Here is a 25,198-nt window from a genome sequence, read left to right as displayed (position 1 = left end):
TATATATATATATATATATATATATATATATATATATATATATATATCCCTTTCAACTATCCTCATACTAAGAAAAAGTCTCATAAGTTACAATTATCATTTTTCCATGTAGGAATATAAATAGCTTAACTTTTACAAGTTCCTCATGATTTCTTTCTCCTGTTTACCTTCTCATGCTGCTCTTAATTTTGTAATTTGAAAGTCTAATTTTCTGTTCATCTCTGGTTTTTCATCAAGAATGATTGAAAGTCCTCTATTTCATTGAATGACCATATTTTCCCCTGAATCATTGTATTAAGTTTTGTTGGATAGATGACTCTTGGTTTTAATCCTAGCTCCTTTGAAATCTGGAATATCACATTCAAAGCCTTAATGTAGAAGCTGCTAGATCTTCTGTTATCCTAATTGTGTTTCCACCAAACGCAAATTTTTTCTTCCTGACTGCTTTTAATATTTTCTCTTTGACCTGGGAACTCTGGAATTTGTCTATAATATTCCTAGGAGTTTCTTTTTGAGATCTTTTCCAAGAGAGGATCAATGAATTATTTCCATTTCTATTTTGCCCTCTGCTTATAGAATATCAGGGCAATTTTCCTTGAGAATTTCTTGAAGTATGATTTCTAGACTCTTGTTTTGACCATGGCTTTCATGTAGTTCAAAAATTTTTAAATTTTCTCTCCTGGATCTGTTTTCCAGGTCAGTGGTTTTCCCAATTAAATATTTCAGGTTGCCTTCTATTCTTTCATTTGTTTGGATCTGTTTGATAGTATCTTGATTTCTCATAAAAGCACTAGCTTCCATTTGCTCCAATCTAATTCTGAAGTAATGATTCTCTTTAGTGAACTTTTGAGATTCTTTTTCCATCTGGCAAATTTGGCTTTTTAAGGCATTGTTTTGCCATTTGAGTTAGTCTATTTTATTTTGTTATTTTCTTCATTCAGGTTGTTGACTCTCATTTCATAATTTTCTTGCATTGTTCTCATTTCTCTTCACAATTTTTCCTCCACTTCTCTTAATCTGCTTTTCAAAATCCTTTTTATGGTCCACTATGGCCTGTAACCAGCTCATATTTTCCTTGGAAGCTTTTGTTGCAGGAGTTCTGACTTCACTGTCTTTCTTCTGTTCCATGCTTTGATCCTTTTTGTCCCCAAAATAGGAGTGCAAAGTTGGATTGCTCTGCTTACTTTGCTTCCCTTGCCTGCTTAAGTTGCCACTCAATTACTTGAGTTTTGTGCTTTTTGCCACAGTAGGACTCTCCTATAAGAGATTGAAGCTTTGTCCCAATAACTGGGGTTTTCTCACCTGCCAACGGTATTAGTTGGGTTCTCTCGCTGAAGCCTCCACATGCTCTGGCAAGTTGGTCACATACCCCAGGACCTCCACCTTCTCACTTTGTCCTTAGCATCTATGGGTTGATAATTCTGGAAGATGCCACAGCTGCTGGTGATCTGAAGTCCCTCCAGTCAGCAGCTGGCTGTGGCTGCCCTGAGGCTAAAACCTCCTGCTTGAGCAGGCTAGAGTTCACTCCCAGAGAACTGTGCTGGCTGCTTCCTGCCAGTCTTCCAGGCTGTCCTCAGCCAGAAGTTATCTTCTCTCTATAATTTTGTGGGTTCTGTAGCTCCAAAGTTTGTTCAGAGTCACCTTTTATATGAATTGGAGAAGGTGGAAGCCAGAGCCCCAAGGAAGTCCTGTTTCTACTCTTCCATCTTGACTCCACCCACCTTTACTCTGCCATCTTGGCTCTGCTCTAGGAATTTTCTTTAATACTGAAATTTGTTATCTTTAGCTTTTCATAAAATAATATTATTTTAAATTTCCCTTTCATTCTGTTTTTAATTAGACAATATTATGTTAAATATTAAAATCTCAATACCCTACCCTTTGTAATCAGGGATGTTGTAACTGTTGGTGACCCTACCTGAATGAAGGTATGTAGCTAAAAACAACAAGTTAGATTTTATTTAAATCTATTCTTTTGTTAGTTATTAAAGATGCTACTTAGAAGTTCTGGGGGAGGGGGTTTGTGTCTTTTTCTCTCTCCTAGATATAGTGTCTGTTTGTTCAAATTTAGCTTATCTGCCCCTTTTACTTGCTACCAGAAGATTTGACTTTTGTTATGATTTTTCAACAATTAATAATTAATTCAATCTGTCTTTTTAATACTTTCAAAATATTTATGTCCTTTCTACTCTGCTGATTGTTTTCTTATTTATTCTCCTCACTGGATCAATATTACATATAATTTCCTTTTTTCAACTCTTCTTTTCATATGTCCAAACCTATAAATCTGGACTCCTAAGTGTGACTTCCACAACTCTGAACCATCCATACCAAAAGACTATCTACAGCTTTTATCAGTTTAGTTCCAGGATTCCTGAAAAAGATGATAAAACACAATTTTTCTGTGTGGCTTGTGATTATGTATGAGAGACAGAAATATATAGAGACAGATAGAGACAAGAAAACTAAATTAACAAAACAAAAATGGGGAAAAATCCATTGTCAGAAATTAGTGCATTTAATATAAGTAATACTTAAACTCATTAGTTTACCAATAAAAAGCACATTAACATAATAGAATCTGAGAAATGAAAATTATGTAAGTCACAAGTAAGCCACTAAAAGGGATGGGGAAGAAAGTCCCAGGTGCTGTTCCAAGTGAATTCATTGAAACAAAGAATAATTATTTTCTATTGTCATAAATTCTTTGCAAAGGGTGCTTTACCAAACTCATTTTTTAGACAAATAATGGAGAGAAAAGCTCAGGAAGAGTTAAAACTTAGGAAGAAAGCTATAGACCAGTATAACTAATGCATATAGATACACAAAAAGTAAGTAAAGTATTAGCAAAGAGAATACAGCAATACATTCAAAAGATCCTTTATTATGATCAAGTTGAATTTACATAAAAATGAAAGAATGACTAAGCATTTAGTCAATCAGTCACTAAACATTTATAAAGCACCTGCAGTATACCTAGAACTATACTAAGTACTGTGGATAAAAATAAATATATTTGTGTGTGTTTCTACAGATAAAGATATAGATATATGTCTTTTTGGAGGGGTGAAGGCAGAGCAATTGGGTTTAAGTGACTTGACCAAAGTCACACAGCCAGGAAATGCTAAGTGTCTGAGGCCACATTTGAACTCAGGTCCTCCTGATTCCAGGTCTGGTACTCTATTCAGATCAAAAGATATATAAAAGATACTGTCTTTACTCATAGAACTCACAGTCTAATATGGAAAGATAGTATGCAAACAACTAAGCAGAAACAAATTATATATGTGATAAACTGGAAATATTAAGTAGAGGGAAGTCAATAGAATTAAGGTGTCCAGTAAAGGCTTCCTGTAAAAGGAGAGATTTTAGCTTAGATTTTAAGGAAGCCAATGGACAAAAGCATTCAGGGCATGGGGGACAGCCAGTAAAAATGTGCAATCAGAGGATGGATTGCCTTATCTGAGGAACAGTAAGAAGACTAGTGCTTCTGGATCCCAGTGTATGTGGCATAAGGGTAGGAAGTATAATATGTAATAAGAATGGAAAGATGGGGACAGGCAGGTCATGAAAACACAAATGTAGAGTTTCATATCTGATCCTTGAAGTGATAGGGCATCTCTTGAGTTTATTGAATGAACACAAGCTATGATAAGATTTATGCTTTTAGATCACTTTGACATCTGAGTGGACATGGAGAACTAGAGTGGATAGAGACTTCAGCAAGCAGAAAAACCTGCAGGCTGTTCCAGTAGACTGGATTCAAGGTAATGAGGGCCTGACAAAGGGTGGTAGAGGTGTCAGAGGACAAAAGGGAGCATATATGAGAGCTGTTGTGAAGGGTAAATCTACAGGTCCTGGGAATAGATCGGATGGGGAGAGTGGTGAGATGAGAGTGTGAGGAGTCCAGGATGATAGCTAGGTTATAAGCCTGGATGACTGCCCACAGCAGTAAAAAGTAAGTTAGGAAGAGAGGAGAGTTTAGGAAAATATATAATTAGTTTTGGAAAATTGAGTTTAAGATGTCTATAGGCATCTAGTTTGAGTTGTTCAATAGGCAATTAGAAAGCTATATACATATATACATACATGCACACACATATGACCACATTAATAACAGAAAATAGAACATGATTATGCCAACATATGTAGAAAAATATTTGGCAAAATAGAGTACTCATTCATATTACAAACACACACACACAAAGCACAGAGATTGGTGGGTCTCTCCCTAATACAATAAATATATATGCTCAGTGAAATTAATTAAAATGTTTAGTTGTTAAGCAAAAGCAAATCAGAACAGCACATTTCCTAAGCATCAGGACTAATCGAGGTTAATAGCCATTCTATCACTAACATTTGAGTCAATTGTCATAATTTGCTCTATCCTAGACCCCGCCCAATTCACTTAACAATATATATTCTGAATATTTTTGTCAATTATGGATATAATATAATATATTGTGTCACATTTATATAATCTAAATAATTAAGACAAAAAATTTGATGACTGGTTATAATATGACTTTCATTTAATATGCTTGCATATGAAATGTGTTAGTAATGTGTTTTTTTTTAAAGGAATCGGGGTTAAGTAACTTGCTCAAGGTTACACTGCCACTTATTTCTGGGTGTGGTGCTAAATATCTGAGCCCAGATTTGATCCTCAGGTCATCCCGACACTGGAGCCGGTTCTCTTACTTGCTATGCTGCCTGGCCACCCCAGTAATGTGTTTTCCAAATTCCTGAAGACACTGAATCTTTCTCAGGGGAGTGATTCAATGATTTAATTTGACTTAGAAATTCAATCCTAACATTGAAAATTAAAGAGTCAAAGAAAAATTTAATGAAATTTAGTTCCAGGAAAATGTTAATCTTTGTGGGAAAATGTTATGTTTTCTTCTATCAACTCACAAAAAGTAGACTAAAAAATAAGAAATCATGTTTGCATCACCCCACTATGAAAATTAGTGCTGTTATAATAAATAGTTTAAGGAAATAAATGGAAATAAGCATTGCTATGGCGTCTACTACATGCCAGGCATTGTGCTGAATATATGTAAGTATTTTCTCATTTTTGGTATTTAGAAGCCTACAAGGCTTTATCCCCATTTTACGGTTCAGGAAACTCAGACAGAGGTCACACAATTTATAAGCCAGAATTGAATTCAGGTCTTCACAGTGCTCCTATGTAGATGATTAAAATTTAACTTATATCATACCCGTTTGTTATTTTTCCCCTTCTCCTTTAGTCAACAGCAAGTAATTTGTGAATGTTGACATAATGTGAAGTATTGTTTCCTTAAGAGGTAGAATTCAGGGTAAATCATGTTCATCTTTTTCACCTGATTTGAATCACATGATAATTTTTGTTCTGTGACAGTATCTCAAACCTCTGGTAACTTAATATAGAAATAGCATGGCTTGATATTTGATAATTAAAATGAACAGGCTATCAGAATTCTCCTTCAGCAAAGATCCAATATAACTACTACCAGACTGTATAATTAATTTCATTTTTGGATGGATAAGAGGACATCTTAAACATGAACTGTACTCTCTCTCTCTCTCTCTCTCTCTCTCTATATATATATATATATATATATACACACACACATATATGTATACATATACACACATATATATGTATATATACACACACATATATACATATACATATATATATGTAATTCATGGAATTTTGTGACTGCAGAAGAACTATAATTATAAGTAATTCAAAGTTCAATGGAAAAAGCATAAGGGCTTCCTTAGGACCTCCAAATATTTTTTAAAAAAACAAAAGAAGTAATCTAATGGACCTCCTGTGATTGGTACTCTGGAAAATTAGTGGAATTTCATACCAGAATTGCGCATTATAAAAAAGCGTATAGAAGTTATGAACTATGTCTATGATATAATGGACCTATTAAAGATTGCTTACAGTACATAGCAATTAGAAATGTGCAAAGTGGTTGCAATCTGTACCAATGGAGGGAAAAAATATCAAATGAATACAATATTGAGATGGCATCTTGATGCTGAATCAACATTCTTTGACTCTGGCTTCCCAGGATGCAGGTTCAAGACTTACTTCTGATATCTATGCTGTGTGTGATATTACTTATTTGTAGAATTAGAGGAAAATAACTACATGTCTTCCAAGGTCTTACCCAGCTCACAATCTATAATCTCATACCCCTTGGAACCTGCTAAAAGTCTTCAGTGTGTTAGAAGAACACATTGGCCTAAGCAGGACAGATGTAAAATCTCGAAGAGCAAAATTAGGCTTAGAGTCAGGAAAAAAAAAATCCTATTAGAGCTGTGCAAGCAAAAGTGAAAGGAAGGTGGTGGAATTTCCCTCTTTTCTAATCTTTGATTAGAATCTAGATGGACATTTTAGAATTAGGCTAAAATGGGCATTCCTCTTGTTTAGGGTAAGAAATACTTTGACACTTTACAACTCTGAAATTATGATGATGTGAAAAAAATTAAATTCCACAACTGCATCTTAAATTTGAAGCTTCTTCTTTGAAATTACCCAGAATCCCCAAGGATAATAATAAAGGGTTATATTTAGTTCCCTTTGCAAATAGTGCAAGATAGTTGATGGTGGAAATTATTCACCTTGGTGACCTATCATATTGTTATTCCAAGGACATATTAAATGATCCTGTTATGATGATGATGTTATAGGTAAAGAGAAGGAGATGTGACCTTGAACTTACCTATAACATTTTTGTAGAGGAAGATATTAGGAGATGGATTACAGGCTTTAAAAATCACACATTTCTCTGTTTCTCCAAAATTCATGTTGCGCAAGATTTTGGATGAAGCAAATGATTGAAACTTCCTGTGCACACCTCTGGAGTCAATTTTTGATGAAAGACATTATGGAAGTGTTTCATATCTACCCCTTCTACTCACCTCAATTGTGTTTGGGGATCCAGGAACACATTCCATACAGAGAATATTTTCACATGCCCCACACAGTGGTTTTCAGGGTAGGGTCTTAATAAATATTTGTCAAAGAATATAATATTGGTAACCAGCTATTCTTCATCCAAAAATAAGTATATAGCAGGAACTTAAGCCCCACATTCTTAACTGCATCTTGTTTGGATTCTGTGGGCCCTAAGTTTCACATACAGTCTATAGCCGAGGTAAATGAATATCACTAAGCAGCAACATCGTATATCTCTCTGATAGCAATGTTCCAGTTCACTTAAAGTCAACAAACACTGACTGGCAAACTACTCTTGCAAGGTGAGAATCAGTGTGGTATAGAAGATAAAGTTAGCCTCAGAATCAGGAAAACCTTCTTTTAAGTTGTATATTTGACACCTATTATCTGTGTGACATTGGGGAAGTCATTTTTCAATGTTTCAAGCTATAAGATTGAAACTATAATTATAAGATTGAGTTGTAAAGGATATCCTCATCTTCATTGGTAGAGTTTCTTTATCAAGAGATTTCTACACCAGTGAAATCATAGGTCTAAATGTGTATGTGTGTATACTCATATGATGTATAAGAAGTAATGATCTGGGTCTGGCTCATACTGGTTTACAAGAGTTGACTGTTAAATTTTGAATCTGAGCATTCACTCTGCAGATATATGCAAATGCTACAAATCAGGGTTCAATTTCTTTTTTGTTGTCTATATTTAATAAAATGATGAAAAATGCTAATGAATATTAAACTATAAAGTGTCTTGTATACTTCTGTTTTAAGAGAGTTGGATGTTAGACATTTAGTGACAAAACCCTGTTACAGCTTGTAAGAATGCATTGAGATCGGAAATATAATGCCAATTATAGACAATGACCAGCTTGTCCAGTTTGCCAGGAATATATAATACATAAATGGGCATATTCTGTAATGAGGCTAGATCAGAGCATTAAAAACCATGCTGAAGAGTTTGTCTTTTTCTCCCCCCTTAGAATCAAGGTAGGAGAAAAGGAAGGTTTTGAATTGGATGGGAGGAGAATAGACCTATGTTTTAGCGAAATTATTTTCATGGGTACGTGAATGATGTATTAGAGAAGTTAGAAAATGGAAAGAGAGAGAAGAATTAAGAGGCTATTAAGCTATTACAATAAAAATGCATGATTTTTTCCGAGTGCCTGAACTTAAGATGGTGACAATGTGTGTCAAAAGAAGGGGAGGAAATGGGAGAAATGTTGTGGAGACATAATTGACAGGAAATAGCAACTTATTAGATATAGTTTAAGTGAAAGAGTAAAAAATGAATTGGGGGTATAAGCCTAGGAAAGTGTGAAGACAATAGAATTCAAGATAAATAGGGATATTTGGAAGAAGGAATTGTTTAAGAATTATGATGAATTAAAATAATGAACTATCTTTGAAGGGTACTGAATTTGAGATATTAATGAAATATCAAGTTGAGGATGGCAGTTGGCAAGTGAAGTTTGGGGTTTAGAAAAGAAAATAGGACTGAATAAATAAAATGCATAGATTTAAGGGTTATCCATGTAAATGTGACAACTGCAAAGCAATGGAAACAAGTAGAATCATCAAGTGAGAAGGTGGAAGGAGATATTTGTTGATTGAAGAGAGCCCAGGACTGAGCCTTGACTACTTCCTTGATTAAGAATTAATAGTTGACGATCTTGCTAGTAAGAGTACTCAGGCAGATGGGAGATATAATGATGGTATCATTATAGAAACCAAGAGAGAAGAGAATTTCCAAGAAGATAGTGTGGATTACTGTGCCAAAAACTTCACCATCAGGATATCAGGCTAACAAATTTAGCTTTTATTCAGTAAGTAATGAGGATCCAGGTAAAGATATTAAGTAGTGACTTGATGTGATCAGAGTTAAGAAAATTGGTTTGGCAGCTGTATGAAAACTCTAAGAAGGCAAGTAAATTTAGATCTTCAGTGAGGCAAGTTACAAGATGCTTGAAAGAATCCAGGCAAGAGTTAATGAGTGCAGAGCTAGTAGCAATGAGTCCATAAGTGAATAATACTAAAGCGAAATCTTGTCTAGAATAAAAATGATAAAAATCTGTCCATAGACAAATTCCACATTGTTCTTTTACTATTACTGATCAAGAAGCTAATGATTATGAAAGGCAGTGAAACCAAGGGTTTGTGTTTATGGTACCCATAGACATACGCCATGGATAAAACTCAACTACAATGTCTGCTATATTAAAAATTAAATGTGACTGTTTATTCGGTTTTGAATATTTATTGTAACATGCATTCAAGACTGGCTTCATATTTTACTGAAAACCAAGGTGTACTTGACCCCGAAGTACAATATTGATTTTTTTCCTTCAGTTCACTGGATAAAAGAAGTCTCAGAAGTTTGATCAAGTGCAAGTCTGTATTTATTAATTGTCCCCATTTTCAGATGGTTAACATAATGCCTTTAGAATAATTGCCTTTAATTACTGGGCAAGCTTGAAAACTACATGAATCAGACTTTTTTTTAATTTTAGACTCAAACAGCAAAACACAAATACAGAATACAGAAAAGAGACAAAAAACATCAGAAACTCAAATATCGTAACTTAAATACAAAGTTAGAAAGAAAAAAAAAGCATGTCGTGTACATAGTAGAATATGAGGGGATTCGAAATAAGTAACAATACATTTTTATTTCAAGAAAACCTGTATGATAAATAATACACATTGAGAATTGTCTATCTTTGCTTCCTTGTGAGTTTTCTCTTGTTCTCTGCTGTGCACTTTTTACTTTGTTCTTTTTTTTCTGTCCCCCTATCCCCCTGCCCTTAAGGCTACAATAAAGTTTGATATGCTTCTCTATAGCTATAAATATCTATATACACATGTACATATATACATACAATTATAGACATATATTTTCCCAAACATAATCTACTCCTGATCTCTGTTTTTATGTTTGTGCATATCTCTTGTTTCTTATCCCACTGGCCTCCTCTACCCACTACCTTGCTCTTCTCTTCCTTGCCTACCCCCCTCTGAGGATCCCTCCCTTATCTTCCCATTCCCATAAATCTAAACACCCTTCTGTACCTCCCTTTTACCCATTCCCTCCCCTTCCCCTTTAAAGATTCCTCCTTTGTCCTCCTCCCATACCCCCAAAATTATATTTCTTCTGAATTTAGAAGACATTTATATTCATATATATAAATATATATGTATATACACACATACATATATATATGTATGTACGTATGTGTGTGTGTGTGTGTAAAATTTCCCTCTTAAACCCATTCCCAATGAAAGAAGGTTACCAGAATTCCCAGGCCTCCTCCCCCATCTAATTCCTATGTATTGAATCTTCCTCTTGCATCTCCCTTTGGATAAAATACTTACCCTTTCTAGCTGTTCCTAAATGGTATTAATTTTTAAATTCATATCATACTCAGGTTTACCCCAATCTTTCTTGTGAGTTACCAATTATTAATAAGAATCTTAGACATACATTTTCATTATACATACATATATATATATATATACATATACATATATATATATAGTAAACAGTCTGTCCTTATGGATCCCATATAATCAGTCTTTGGAATGTACCTTCTATTTTTCTTGTTTCTTGTATGTCAAATCTTCTATGGAGTTCAGGATTTTTTTTTAATAAAGTCTTGAAAATCAAAGAATTTATCAAATATCCATTTTTTTTCCTTCAGGACAATACTTAACTTTGCAGGGTATGATATTTTGGGCTGGAAACGCAGTTCTTTTGCTCTTCAATATATTATGTTACAAGACCTGCAATCCTTTAATGTCTCCATTGCTAGGTGTTGTGTGAATCTAATTGTGGCAGCACCATCGTTAAATTGTTTTAATCTTGATGCGTTTAATACTTTATTCTTTTTTTTTCCCAAGGAGAAGGTTTTTATTTTGCTTTTTAATGGTCTAAAGATTCAACAACTCATTTCTAACTTAGGAAAAAAATTGCATGAACAAGAACGTGTTTGGGGATGGGGGTAGTGTAGAAGGTCCTGCCATACATCATTTTGCTCATTGGGAACAAATACCTGCACAAGCCAGGCTTCTCTCCTTTCTTCGCACTCCAGATCAGCAGCAGTAGAGGTAGCTTGGCCAGTCCTTTTCCCCTAGCTCCTGGCACAGAGGGACCTGGGGAGCATGGGGTTGGAGATGGACACTCAAGCACAGTCCTGGGGTCTAGATGGGGGGGAATCACAACCCCATCACATGTTTGTGCTCCTCTGTGACTGGCTGTTGCCTGGTGTTAATTCACCCTGGCTCCCTTCTCGAGGAGGAGACTTGACATGGATCTGATTGTGTAGCACAGCCGCCCACAAAATCATTGCTTTGGCTCGATTCTGGATTTCTTTGCCCATGAGCCGTGACTTCTCAAAGGTGGTGCTGCACTGGTCCATATCCCAGGCATCCAGAATCTTGCTATGAGAATCAGTTCTAGCATTGACGAACCCCTGCAGGATGGGCTGTGTTAGTTCATCTTCTAGTGCAGCCACAGTTGTGTTGAAGGCAATAGCCATCTTACACATGTCAGCAGAGACATAGGGACTAAAATACAGGATGAGGACAGTTTCAGATCTGGGTATAGAGGGTCCTGATGTGGGGGGGCCAAATACATGTCCAGCAGCAAATTGTCCTTCGTCTCATCCAGCATCTTTATGCACTAGGCATAATTGGATTCATAGAATTTGAAGATGATGTCCCAAAACTGTAGTTCCAGCTCCACAAACAATTAGGAGCTGCTAGAGATGACATTGCGCTGTAGTTCTTATTGATCAGAGGGGGCCAGGGCCCAGAGACCACTATATACAGCCACATTACTGGGGGACAGTAGCCCAGAGAAGTCACAGTGATCAAATGAAGCTAAGAGAAAGCACTTGGCTGCCTGCTTCAGCCAGGCCTGCTGCACACGTGAGCTTGGCAAGGATGGCCTGGGTCTGGCTGTCCCTTTCCCCTTGCTCAGCAATCTTAGGAGTAGACTCAGCTTACTGATATAGCTCAAGATATGGGACCAACTGTGCAAGTAGACACTGACCTTGATTACACTGAGGGACATATTGATGACGTTTGGTGCTGGTGCAATAGTCCCTAGCCCAGGAGGAACACTTGAGGGCATTGCTGAGATCCTCACAGTGAAGATAATGGTCACCCGGGTCATCATGCCCCCATCTGATGCTCTCCTTAATGGAGTTCCCTTTGTAGTTCTTCAGGTCTGTATCCAACATCTCCGGTTTTAACAGCACCTTCTTTCTTGCGGCTTCCACCCAGGCTGTGGCCAGGGGTGGGAGCTCCACCCTTCCCTCGGGGACAGCATCAGGAGCATTTTGTAGCTCTGCTGTGGCTTCAGAGAGCTTCTGGTGGATCTCCTCATGAACATCCACATTGGAGATCCTCTGCACAAAGGACAGTGCCATCTTCAGGGCCTGTACCCGAAGCTGTGGGCAGTGATCTGTGCGAAATTGCAGCTGCTCAATGCGCATCAGTCCACTGTAACTGGATGTTCTATGTCCAGGGTGGGATTTTCCACCACATAGTTGACATCTGGTGCATTCTGCTGATGCTCTCGAGGGTCGACATCAATCTGCATGGGCTCCACTGCCCCCTGCAAATTAAACACCTGAACCATCTTCCTCTTACCCCACTGCAGTGCCATCCACATCTGCGTCCCATAATAGTTTATTCTTAAGCTGGGTGGTTTAGAATTTGTATATGATATTCCTGTGAATTTTCCTCAGAGGATCTCTTTTAAATGGTGATCGATAGATTTTTTAAAATTTCTATTTCTACTTTCCTCCCTTGTTCTAATACTTCAGGACAATTTTCTTTAATTACTTCTTGTATTATTGTATCGTTTCTTTTTAATGATCACAATTTTCAGTTAATCTGATTATTATTATATTTTCTCTTCTTGATCTATACTCCAAATCTGTTGTTTTTCTTATAAGGTATTTCACCTTCTCTTCCATTTTTTCATTATACAAATTTTGTTTAAATATTTCTCTATCTCTTATCATTTCACTGGTTTCACCTTGCCCAATCTATTTTGCAAGGTGCCATTTTCCTCCTTAATATTCTGGATTTGCTTTTCTAATGGGTTGACTTTCCTTTCATAACCTTCTTGTTTTCCTTAGATTATTATTCTTTTGTTTTTTAAGTTTTTCCTCCATCTCTGTCATTTGATTTTTAAAGATCTTCTATGATTTCTTTTTGGGCAAGTGACCGTCTGACATAACTCTTTGGGGATTTCTTTGCTTCAGTGCCCTTGTCTGAAGATGAACTCCAGTCACCTCTATTCCCATAATAACTTTCTATGGTCGGATTCTTTCTCCTTTGCCTGTGCATTTTTTTACGGTCATAGCTTAAGTTTTGTAATCACCTCTAGCCCTGGGATTTGGGAAAGAGTTCCTCTTGCTCCAGATCTTCAGTTCTCCCCTCTAGCCTGGAACCAAACCCAAATCTCCAATCTCCTCTAAATGCCCACAGTCAAGGCCCACTACTTTTATATTTACCAGCATGTGCTGGTTCCTTCTCACCCCTGTTGCTTTTCACAGCACAGCTGGGTCTGGCATTCCTAGTCAGCAGAGGCTCCCTAGATGTTCCCAGGTTCAAACACCCAACTTCCCTTACTATCTCTTTGGGTAAAAGTTCCTGCTACTTGGGCCTAGGCAGCCTCTCAAATGACTTAACTCCAGGGCTTTCCATTTGTTGTTAAAACAGAACCTAGACTGGAGCTGTTTACTCTTTATGGGACCAAATCTTGTCCTGTGATTTTTCTTCAAATCTCAAATTGTCCCAGGAAGATAGCTGTTGTCCATCTGTTCTTATTTATTTACACCCACACTTTGTTTGCCCTAAGGTGCTATTTTAACTCTTTTTTTTTTTGCTTTTTGGAGGGAAATTCGGGTTGTGATGTGCCCAAAGTCACATGGCTACTAAGTGTGTTAAGTGTCTGAGGCTGGATTTGAATTCAGGTTCTCCTGACTCCAGGAACAGTGCTGTATTTACTGTGCCACCTAGTCACCCCAATTTTAACTCTTTTATTAGGGAAAATCTTGAGAGCTTAGAATTTTCTGACCTACTTAGCTATCTTCCCAGAATCCTCTCCATCATTCAGAAATCTTGATATACATTCCACATTCCAACAATGAGACACTTTGAATGTCTACTGAAGCCTTTGTTTCAAAAAATTAAATAATTATAACTTTTTTTTCTGAAATGTATTCATGTCTGATTCATCTGTAAGAAAATCATATTGCAAAGGAATCTAAACATATATTTTTGATAATTGAGCAGAATGTTTGACTTTGAAGTATGAGGTATTTTCAGAATCCTTTTTTAAAGACCTTTTAACTGTTTTATGCAGACAGTTAGCATTTCTCAACGGAAGTGGGAAGAGATTTTTCTTTTTTCTGCCTTGTTGTTAAGGTTAGAATTCAGATGAATGGGTGGGAAATATAGGGAGGTATATTTTAATTCAATATAGGGAGAAATGTCCTTAAAAACGATAGTTGTACAATAATGAAATGAACTATGTTGTAAAGTACAGAACTACTTGACAATGGAACTGTTCAAGCAGAAACTATAGGACTGTGTGACAAGACGATATATAATAGAGGAGATTGGACCACTCCTTACTTCCTAGGCACCTAATAAGGATTAATTTTGATACTGGTAGAGAATTTTCAGATTCTCTCAAAAGAAAGGCACTGTTTTATTCTGTGGAAGAACTCTAGTCATAGGTGATATGATTTGCTATAACCCTGCCTGAATTGATAAGGTTTATGCTCTGTAAGTCTGTTTCTCTGAGCTGTGTAGAAATAACAGTACTGTTTTTTTCTGTGTATTTACTGTTTGTTCCTCTGTGTGTCTCTGTGCTTATCAAGCAGAATGAAGCAAAATGAAAATGTTAGCCAGACTTTTGAGATGACACAACTCTAACATGAAATGTCATCTTTACATCCATTCTCTGGAAATTATGATTAATACTGCTCATTCACCCATGAAGCCAATCAACCCAAACATTTATGGAGTTCATATTATATATGCACAAATGCACTATACATTGGGAGCTATGGGTGATATTGAAATACAATAGTGGCAAGGGAATAGCTTCCCTCTTTCCAGGGAACATTATTCTCAAAAAGAGAACATCTGGGCATCTTTAAGCAATAGTGGATCAAACTTACATTAATATGTTTTCATTAGTTCTAAGACTATAGTGGGGAATTTGAATAATTTTATTGAAAGGGGACCCTGTTCAACACAAAATATTATTATTACTCGATACCTCGAGTATTAGTTATATAGAGCAAAAGAGAATCATTGCTGGGTCAGGTAATGTAATGCCAAGCAGGAGCAACTTTCCAGAGGATTGCTGCTGTGAATAGCTTTTCAAGATTCTGAGTACATAGTATAGTGAACTCTCTATTTATTCAGTAACAAATTAGAGCAAAACATTCACAGAAAACAAAGAACAGCATTCAGAATGTTATAACTTCACAACTTATCACTAAAATACCACATAGTTTTCACCAAAGTGGTCATATAGTTTTAAGCAAAGTACATTCATTCAGTCATTCACAAAGTCCTGAATTCAATCACAAAGTACAAAAGTCAAAGTCCTGCAACAATAGGGTACAATTAAGTTACAATATCTCCAGTCACTACTCACTACCCTCTAAAGGGGTAGCGGAAAATACAAAGGCCATCGACCCCTACGTCACAGGTAAGCTGCAATTTCATCAGTCACCATTAAATACCCAAGGAGAGGTCTTTTCATCTTGACTCAAGGCAGGCTCTCAGCCTCCATGGTTCCTCTTCCATGGTCCTAGCTCCTGCCCGAATCTAACCAACTGCCACCTGAGATCAAAGGCAGACAGCTCCCCAGTCCTTGGCCAACTCTCTGTGCAGTTCCTGTCACACATTAAAGCTCAAAGTGTCTAGTCCACCTCAAGTCCTTATTCAAATACCAGGAAACCAAGTCCCAGAACTTGTCATTACAGTAACCATGAAGTTGGTACACATGGTTAATGCAGTGAACACCCACATTCCCAAGACTTCACAACACAACAGGTTCCCTCAAGCAGGAATCCTCCTCTCTAGCTCATGGTAGCTTCTCATTCTGGTTCTCAGAAGCTCTCAGCAGAAGTTCCCAGAAGAAAAATCTCAGCAGAAGCTCTGTTCTCAAAATTAAAATCACTTTCTGGCCTCTCCTCCTCAGCTTCCACGTACTTGCTTCAAGAAGTTCTGTCTCAGTTCTCAGTTCTCATTTCTCTTCTCAGTTCTTCTCAATTCTCAGTTCAGTCCTCAGTCCAGCAGGAGCAGCTCAGCCTCCAGATGCTCACTGACAGAAATTCTGGCCTCTCTCAGCTTGGGCTTTTCCTTATATAAGGTAATAGCACCTCCCTGTTTCACCCCTTCCTGTTACAACAGGATTTCCTCCCATTGTGGGACTCACAAGTTCTGGATTATAATACTTGGTACAATCACACTTGATACAAGGTCCTAAGTGCTTGCCAATACAAAGGGATCTTCAAATTACATTACTATTACAGGTGAGAGACTTGCTCTTTCCCACTATACAGACTCATTGGACTCCAGGTTCAGTTGTGGAGAAGATTATTCCCTAAAGAGAAGGTTCAGACTTAATTTTTTCCTTCAAACTGTCTGGTTTGGTATGCCACCAAAAAGGCCTTTGGGAAAACCGTTGAAAACTTAGATTTGACTCATGCCTAGGGTCACTCCAAAAGAAAGATATTCAGTATATCATGCGGATCATATATAGGACAGCTATTTATTTCCTCCACACCAATAACAAAGAAAGAAAAAATTTATAAGTACATGTTGGCAAAGACTTAAACATTAACCTTTAACTTAAAACTGTTATTATATTTTCTCAAGAAGTTGTTACTACCATTTTTTTAAGTTAGTGGGATTTATGAGCAGGCATTTCATGTTTAACTAAACTCTGTACAATCCAAATAATTCTATCAGTTTCTTCTGGCAAGCCAGGTCAAGGCTTAGCCTTATCCAGTTGTCAATGATAATCTTCTCTTCTTTGAATCACTGTAGCAGAGTGGAGAAAGAGAGGCACTAATTGGTGAATCCAAAAGCTTTAGAACCATCTGAGGTATCATTTACTAAGAAACTCTGTTCAGCAACACATAAAAAAGAGTGAAGGTAGCAGAAGGTAATAGTAATCCAAACTGGGGGCTTCAGAAGATAGTGCTAGGATGTGGGGGTAATGGATTTGAGTATAGTTGGTCAAGGTGTCCAGATGAGGAAGGAAGAAAAGTTTAACTAGTGTGAGTGTACTGGCCTGGAAAAGAACTGAAGTCTGGAGGGATTGTAGGTCAGAGTAAGTAGGAAGAATAGGGTTAGGGATTGTAAAGCAGAGGGTGATGTGGAATGATAAGAACATTGTGATCAGATAAAGGAATTGCAGAATTCATCAACGTGGAAGTAGTACACATGTGGAAAGTTATTTAACCTCTCCCCCATAATTTCATCTTCTTTAAAATGGGAATGCTTCCCAGGACTGTAAGATAAAATGAGATAATGTTTTAAAAACATGTCATAAGCCTTAATGCACTACGCACAGACACACACCGTGTTTTAAAATTTTATTTAGAAGAAAAATCAAAGGCAGAGGCAGAGTTCGTAGGGAGCCTTCTGTCCCATTGTGTGATGTTATAGATAAGGAAACTGAAGTCACTCCACCCTACCTATGCTAAGTATTTGCCTGATCTCACTCCATTAATAAGTGGCACAGCTAGAACAATAACCTGCCTCTCCTGACTCTCAGTCCAGATCCCTTCCCATGTACTTTGTCAATGGGTTCAAAGAGAAGAGTTTGGAAACTATGTACTTAGCTAAGCTGAAGAGGAAGTAAGGAATCTGGTCCCCTTTTTCTTTTTTGCCAAATCCTATCAGTGTGGTAAGCACCCCACTCATACGGACAAGCCGTATATTGGTGATAGTCATACTGCTTATGCTTACTAGTAACAATCTTCATCAATATCATGGCTGATAGTTTTTTGATTGATTTCCTTGCTTTCATAGGTAATTCTATAATCCATCACCAGGTCGATATCTCTTTACAAACACTGGAAGTGATTAAATACCTAACTAAATGTTACAAAAACTGCTGCAATTTCTGGGATCCTTCTCACAATTTGTCTGATAATCACCCACCTTGCTCAGGTTTATCACTCACTGTCGGGCCTAATTTACCCCCACAGTAAGGTTCTGTATGTGCACATTCATTCTGCATGATGGGACTCAGGCTTGATTTAATAAATTAGCACACCCAGACAAAGAATTCTATCCCTGCACACAGCTGTGTATGCCTTGATGTAATCTCAGCTTCTCAGAGAACATACTGGGGGCACCATTTGATTTGAGGACTAAGGAACTGTGTGAAACCAATTTTCTTCAGCCTAGGGTGCATGCCTTTGCAGGGAACATCATCAGAGCCGGTTAAGAGTGCATACAGAGCAAATTTTCAGAGAAATAAGCAGAGATCTCTAGGGATTTTTGTTGATTTCAGCAAGAGAGCTTCATGTATAATTTTATAAGCCCAACCTCACTTGTTCTTCTAAGATACTTTGTTCATTATTTTACAAGTGAAAATTGATGTATGCTTCAGCAGTTTAGCCTGTGCATATTGAGAATGCAAAATAACATAAAGTTATTTAGTGCTTTACCTCAGGCTCCAAATAATAATGGGTAATGTCTTACTTTTGGAGGATGAAAACATTTTGTAATGGATTTTGAAGAACTTAGAAAATAATGTGTGAAAAATAAGCTACATAAGCAAGGCCATAAGTTGTCCATAAATTTTTACATTGAGGGGGAAAAAGGCAGTAGTTTCATAGCATAGAGACAGAGAATTTCTTTTTATAATAGATGGAGACATACTTTCATATTTCCTTGGGACAATACAAGTAAGAGATGGAGTGGGACAAGAGGGTGGGAGTCCATATCAATTGGTAAATCCCCATATTCCCTACTCCCCTTATCTCAATGATTCAGAATCAACATCTGTTGAGAAAAATACCCTACATTCTTATCTTTCCCTGTTCTTTCATCCCTGTCCACCTGAGCCCTACCTTTCCATAATCCACATCCTGCTCAGCCCTCCTATGCCATTTCACACTCTGGGACACCTACTCCATTGTTAACAAACTCCTTTTTGTCCTAGAAATCTTTACTTCACACCTTTTCTCCCTTTTCCTCCTAGCTTTTTATCAGACCCTTAAGCCCTTTTTACTTTCTCCACTACTGCATGCTTCTTTTCTCATTTCCCTAAAGTATGGCTTGGCAAATAGCTGCGCATTTTAGCCTGCCAACTTTTTTCTATGCCCCACACCTGTTTTTGAAGCCCATGAGATAAGATTTTTTTTAAGATTTGCAAATAAAGTTTTATTAAAAAATGTAAGAAACACTCTTAGCTTGTGAGCTATAAAATAGGCGGGTCATATTTGGCCCTCAGGCTATGATTTGCCAATTGCTGCCTTAAAGCATTAAGCCAGGAAAACGAATATAGTCCCTGCTCCTCACTCCCCCTTTTAGACTGCCCCTTTGTCATTATTAATATGTAGTCTCTCTTCTTTTAAGATTCACTTAGTCTAGGGCAGCTAGATGGTGCAGTGCACAGAGAAGTGGCCCTAGTGTCAGGAGGACCTGAGTTCAAATCCAGCCTCAGACACTTAACACAAAAACTAGCTGTGTGACCTTGAGCAAGTCACTTAACCCCAATTGCCCTACCTTCCCCCCCTCCAAAGAGAAAAACAGAGGTTCACTTAGTCAATCTTTAGTGCCTAGTCCAACTCCATATCACAGTCTTCTGTTTTTCCCCAAGTCAATCATTCCAATAGTAAGCATTTGTTAAATGCCTTGCATTCTACTTGGGCCGTGGTCCTTAATTTGATTTCTACCAAAAAACCTTTTTTTTTTTTAACACTTTAATGACAGCAATTCAATATAATTGGTTTCCTTTGAAATCCTATATATTTTATTTTATGAATTTAAAATATTATTCAGGTAAAGGGTTCATGGGATTCACTTGGTGGCCAGAGGGCAGTTACTTATAACAAATTCACCAAAACTAAATAGGAAGCATATGGCAAAAGCAAAACAAAATAGTGAAGTGGCTGGCGGGGGAAGGGAGGAAGGGGGAGGAAGGTAGAGATACAGGAAGTAATAACTGGGAAAGAAGTCTTGAAGGAGTTGGGATTTGAGTTAAGCATTCAGGACAGCTGTACCAAGATGCAGTAGGCATGGGAAGAGATACAATTTTGTAAATGGGAAACAGCAAGTAGGCAAGTTTCACTGGAACAAAGTGTTCATAAGAGGAAGAAATATGTAATCTGCCTAGGACCAGATTAGAACCAGATCATAAATGTCCAAGCAGAGGAAATTGGATTTTAACATAAAAGCATTGGCATACCATTGATCCTTCTTAAGTCAAAGGGACATGCTCAGACCTGAACTTATGTCTATCAATGGCAACTACAGAGTAAGGGAAGGAATAAGAATTTACATAGTGCCCACTATGTAATAATATACTACTATGTAAAAATATAAATATTTTTATAAATATTATTTCATCAGTACCTCACAACAATTCTGTGAGGGAGGTATTTTTATCCCCATTTTACAGTTCAGTAAACTAAGTTAAGGAGAAGTTAACTTACTTTATGGTTACATAAGTGTCTCAGATCTTCCTGATCCCAGGTCCAGCAATCCAGTGCTACCAGGCACTGGAAAAAAAATGGAAGCATGAAATTCCCTATGAAAATATATGGAAAATGGAGAAATGGCAAGCTGAATATGTGGGGTTCGAATTGGAAGTTATTGCAACAGTCCAGAAGGCAGTGTGGAAGGCTTAGACTACATAGGCTTTCTCCTTTTTCAAAATAATCAGTATGTGAGTTTTCTTCTCCACCCAGTGTAATAGTAATGGCATTTAAATATCCCCCTGTATTGGCTTGGTTTTTGGTTTGATTGTGTTAAAACCCAGAGCTTGTGAATCCCACTTGTGGGATGGACTCGTTGACGTGAAAAGAGAGGGCTGAACTGGGAGGAGCTGGTGACATAAATTTAGAGAGACACAAGAAAAGAGAGAGGCAGAAGAACTTTTTGGAAGTAGCATCTTGGAGGCAGAGAGAGATGGAGAGGATTGCTGAGGGCCACTTTGAATTGCCCAGGACTTTTGAGAGCTGCCACCCAGAGCAGCCAAGGACGGAAGAGACATGGCTGTTATGCTGGTACTTTGTCTGTCTGTTTTGATGTTGTTTTGCCAGATTTGTTCACTGGTGAAAGACAGTACTATTGCTGCAGAGTCCTTGGAACCTGGCTGTTGGTTCAGAGCTCCTGTTCTTCAGACAAAGAGTGAATTGTGCCTACTGGTGAAGAGCAGTGCTGTTGTTGCAGAGGTCCTAGAACCTGGCTGTTGTTTCAGAAGCCCTGAAGAAGAATTTTCTTGTATGTTTACAGAAATCCTGGAAGAGAGTTTTGCTTATGTTTTCAGGGGTCCTAGGACTGTTCTGCAGACAGAATGCATTAATGAAGACACTGACAATGTATCTTGTGGCCTTGCTAAGTTTTGTCTCCCCAGGAACAAAGATTGCTGAGAACATGCCTTGGGTCAAGATGAAGAAAAGACCTCTCTTTGGGTATTAAATGCTGTGCTTAAGCTTGTTGTAACTCTGGGGTAGATTCAATTGTGGTCCAAGGGTGGGGAACTTTTGACTTTTTTTTGTGCTCTGTGATTGAACAAATGAATGTACTCTACTTATGATTGGAAACTAATCTCCATTTGAGAAGAGGGACTTTGTGATGGACTAAATGAATGTACAGCCTAGGGGAGGAGTAATACTTAGAAGAGGGTCTTTGGGATTGACTAAATGAATTATGATGTCCAGGCTTGGGGTAGTACTTGATTGAAATACACTTGGCAAATGCTGTATTTTGAAGGATGCTATATTTTGATTTTCTCTGTTCTTAATTTTTCACTGAATAGAATGGAGAGCACCTATGCTGATATTTTGAACCTTGCGAAGTTGCCTTTGCTTGGCATCACAACCAGTCCCTGCTCTTATATAATATACATATTGATGTCTTAGCCTCATCTCCAAATTTATCAATATTCTAAACTCCAATGACCCCTAACTCCCTCCACCTTAGTCACACAATGGGTTCTCCTTCTTTGTCTTCTTTTACAATTTTCTTCTACTGGTCCATTATTTCTCAGATTCATTTGATAAATCATCATCTTCTGACCCACTAAATTGGGACATTACCTAAGTAAGGACTGACCTTGGGCCTGTTCTTTTCCCACTCTTTCCCTTGATGAACACATCCACTCCCATGAGTTTAACTTACCATCTCCATGAAGATGACTCCAACTTCTAAACATCCAACTATAATCTCTCTCCTAATCTTATTCCAGCATTATCAATTGCCTGCTCTGCATGTCCCTGTGGATGTCCCATTGATAACTCAAACTCACCATGTACTAATTTCTTCCAAATTTCTCTACTTCTGTTGAAGACACTACATCTTTCCAGACATTCAGGTTCACAAAGTTGAACTTGTTCATTCATTCATCCTGGAAGACCCTCAACTCTTCCTTCTCCTTTAACTCATCACCTCCAACTTGCTGGCAAGTTACTTGTATTGTTTTTCAAAACAATTTTCACAGCTTTCCTTTTCTACCCATTTGCACTGCCTTTGACCTAGTTCAGGTTCTCATCAACTGCCTGGGTTATTTCAATAAATTCCTAACTGGCTTCTTTGCCTTAATTCCCTCCCTTCTCTAATCCACCCTCCAGACAACTACCAAATTGATATTGTTAAATTGAAGTTTAATTTTTATTACGAGCTTAAAAATATTTATAACCATAAACAGTATAAAAAGAACAGAAAGCTTACATGTAAAAATGTTACTAAGTGCAGCTTTTGATTATATATTAAATTTATCAAGAAAATACAAAAACACTTTCCTCATCTGTTTCATCCTCTGAACTTCCTTCTGCGTAATTTTAATGTTTCATTGGTCCTCTTTTCTTAATTTCTTTTTTTTTGCATTGTTATCACTACCCAACAATGTTTGCCCCCCTCCCATAACCCTTTCTCCCAACCACATTGCCCAAGTCCTACCACCACATTGGCCATTTTTTTTAAATGTGTGTGTCTTATTATACACTTCTAATCTATTAACTTTCTGCCAAAACATGGGGTGTGTCCTTGACCATCAGTCTTCTGAAAGAAGAATTGTTCCTTACTTGATCAGAGTTCTTTAACATGTCAAAGATTTTTCTCATAAATTACTTTAGTAATTATATAAATTGGTCTCCTGTTTCTGCTAAGTTCATATTACATTACTTGGAACATCAGTTCCAATTTTTCTAAGAATCCATCTCTTTTGTCATTTCTTTTGGTGCAATAATATTCTAAGACATTAACATACCAAAATTTGTTCAGCCATTCTCTCAATGGATTGTTAGACAATTCCATATTCTCCCTCCATTTTTTTTCTTCAAATGTCCTAATTTCATTTCTTAGTTATTTCTTCCATCTACTCTGGGAGATTCCCTACCCTCCCTACCTCTCCCCCCCTCCCCCTTGTATTGATTGTGGAGTTACTTTCTTTTTCTGCATTTACTTCTTGGCCTACTTAACACATACTATTTTTTCACTGAATTACAAATTAACTTCTATTTTTTCTGGTTTGGTTATCTAGATTAGTACTTTGGGCAAAGCACAACTTCTGCCACCTCCTTTACCCTTGGATACAGTACGTATATACTAGTTTTGTCCCCTCTGCTCTCTGATTGCCACTGCTGCAACCTTGCCATCATTTTCAATGAGGTTAATGGTTTTTAGTCCCCTTTCCTATCATCTTTCATTTTCTCTCACCCTCTCCTGGGGTTGTGCCCCAGGTTAGCACCAGGCCTTATCTACTACATGAAACCATGGCTTTCATTCCAGTCTTCTGGTGGTTCAGTGAAGCTGCTTACATCTTATGTCTCCTCCTTTCACAGTCATTTGCCAGCTTTGTCTTCTGCTGGGGCCCTGACAAGTCACAAGCAAATATGAAAGATCATGCTGCTAGGATCCTAGCAAACCTCTTTTTACCCCTTTCCTTTGTTTTGTTGGTGCAGCTACAGTATATTGGAAATTGTACTATTTTGGGGTCATTTGCAGGAGTGCCAGAATAAGATACATGGAAATCTTTAGTCTATCTCTATTTTCTTGTGCAATCACCTATTGGAAGCTGGTTTGGTCTCTATTGTGGCTCTTATAGGATATAAGGGATTGAGTTTCCTAATTGAAACTGGACAGCTGAGTCCCCATTGGGGTAGATTAGACTACTCACAGTTCATGGTTTGCCCTTCATTCTTGAAGAAGACTGTCACAGCATGAAGATAATGTATGACTTTCAATTGAATTGTATTTAAGTGAGGGAGGGTTGTGCAAGGTCACAAGCATCACTTTCTCCTACAGACACATCTTATTCTAGTGGCCAGATATAGATCCAGGCAACTGGAGATGTCCCCTCCCTCTCCATGAAGTTAGTGATGGTGCCATCTGTATATTGTGTCTTCCCCAACATCTGGAAGTATGCTCTATTACAGATATCTCTTATAGATACATAACACATTGTGAATTTACTAAATATTTTTAAAATGATGCTTGGTCTTTTGTGAAGGTCTATGTCATCAATCTCATAATAACACACATTGTACCAACTGTATAACCACATTTTGCCATTGTATACCCAGAACTTAATGACAATCCATTTAGTGTTTTTCATTTCTCTCCTCTCCTGTCCCTACATGGGGTATCATGCCCTTAACTGATGTTGTTCTGCCCAAAGGAAGGTAAATTTTGCCTTCCAACTATTGAAGGTAAACATATCCATGCGGAGTCATGAGTTTTAAGAGGTATATGCATACCTGTAATCACTCATTGAACCTGGGATCATTGTTCTCTGAGTTACCAACTCTGTGACTCAAGAGGACGCCTCCAAAAGTACAGAAACTAAATAACAATTAGACTATATTCTACAGAGGGATACAATGTGTACCTAGATGAGTAAATATAGAGCATATATAAAGTAAAACTGAATAATCTCAAAGAACACTAATGACTTGGAGTGAAGGTCAGAAGAGGATTCATGTAAGGCATAAAAGTTAACTATGCTTCGAGAAAGCTA

The 25,198-nt window shown here is 37.4% G+C and overlaps 1 protein-coding gene and 1 pseudogene across 1 annotated transcript in view; one reads left to right on the top strand and one right to left on the bottom strand.

The window, feature by feature from the left end:
* Positions 1-25,198, top strand: part of LINGO2 (leucine rich repeat and Ig domain containing 2) — a 1,702,561-nt gene that overhangs the window by 1,209,639 nt on the left and 467,724 nt on the right. The gene's annotated exons all lie outside the window — the stretch shown is intronic.
* LOC138163230 (COP9 signalosome complex subunit 1 pseudogene) lies at positions 11,184-12,592 on the bottom strand (annotated as a pseudogene).

Source organism: Petaurus breviceps, unplaced genomic scaffold, assembly GCF_028583685.1.
Source record: "Petaurus breviceps papuanus isolate PSGF00001 unplaced genomic scaffold, PetGlider_PUasm1.0 125, whole genome shotgun sequence".
NCBI classification, from domain to species: Eukaryota; Metazoa; Chordata; class Mammalia; order Diprotodontia; family Petauridae; genus Petaurus; species Petaurus breviceps.
The sequence above is the reverse complement of the archived record's forward strand: the minus strand, read 5'-3'. Positions and strand labels throughout refer to the sequence as shown.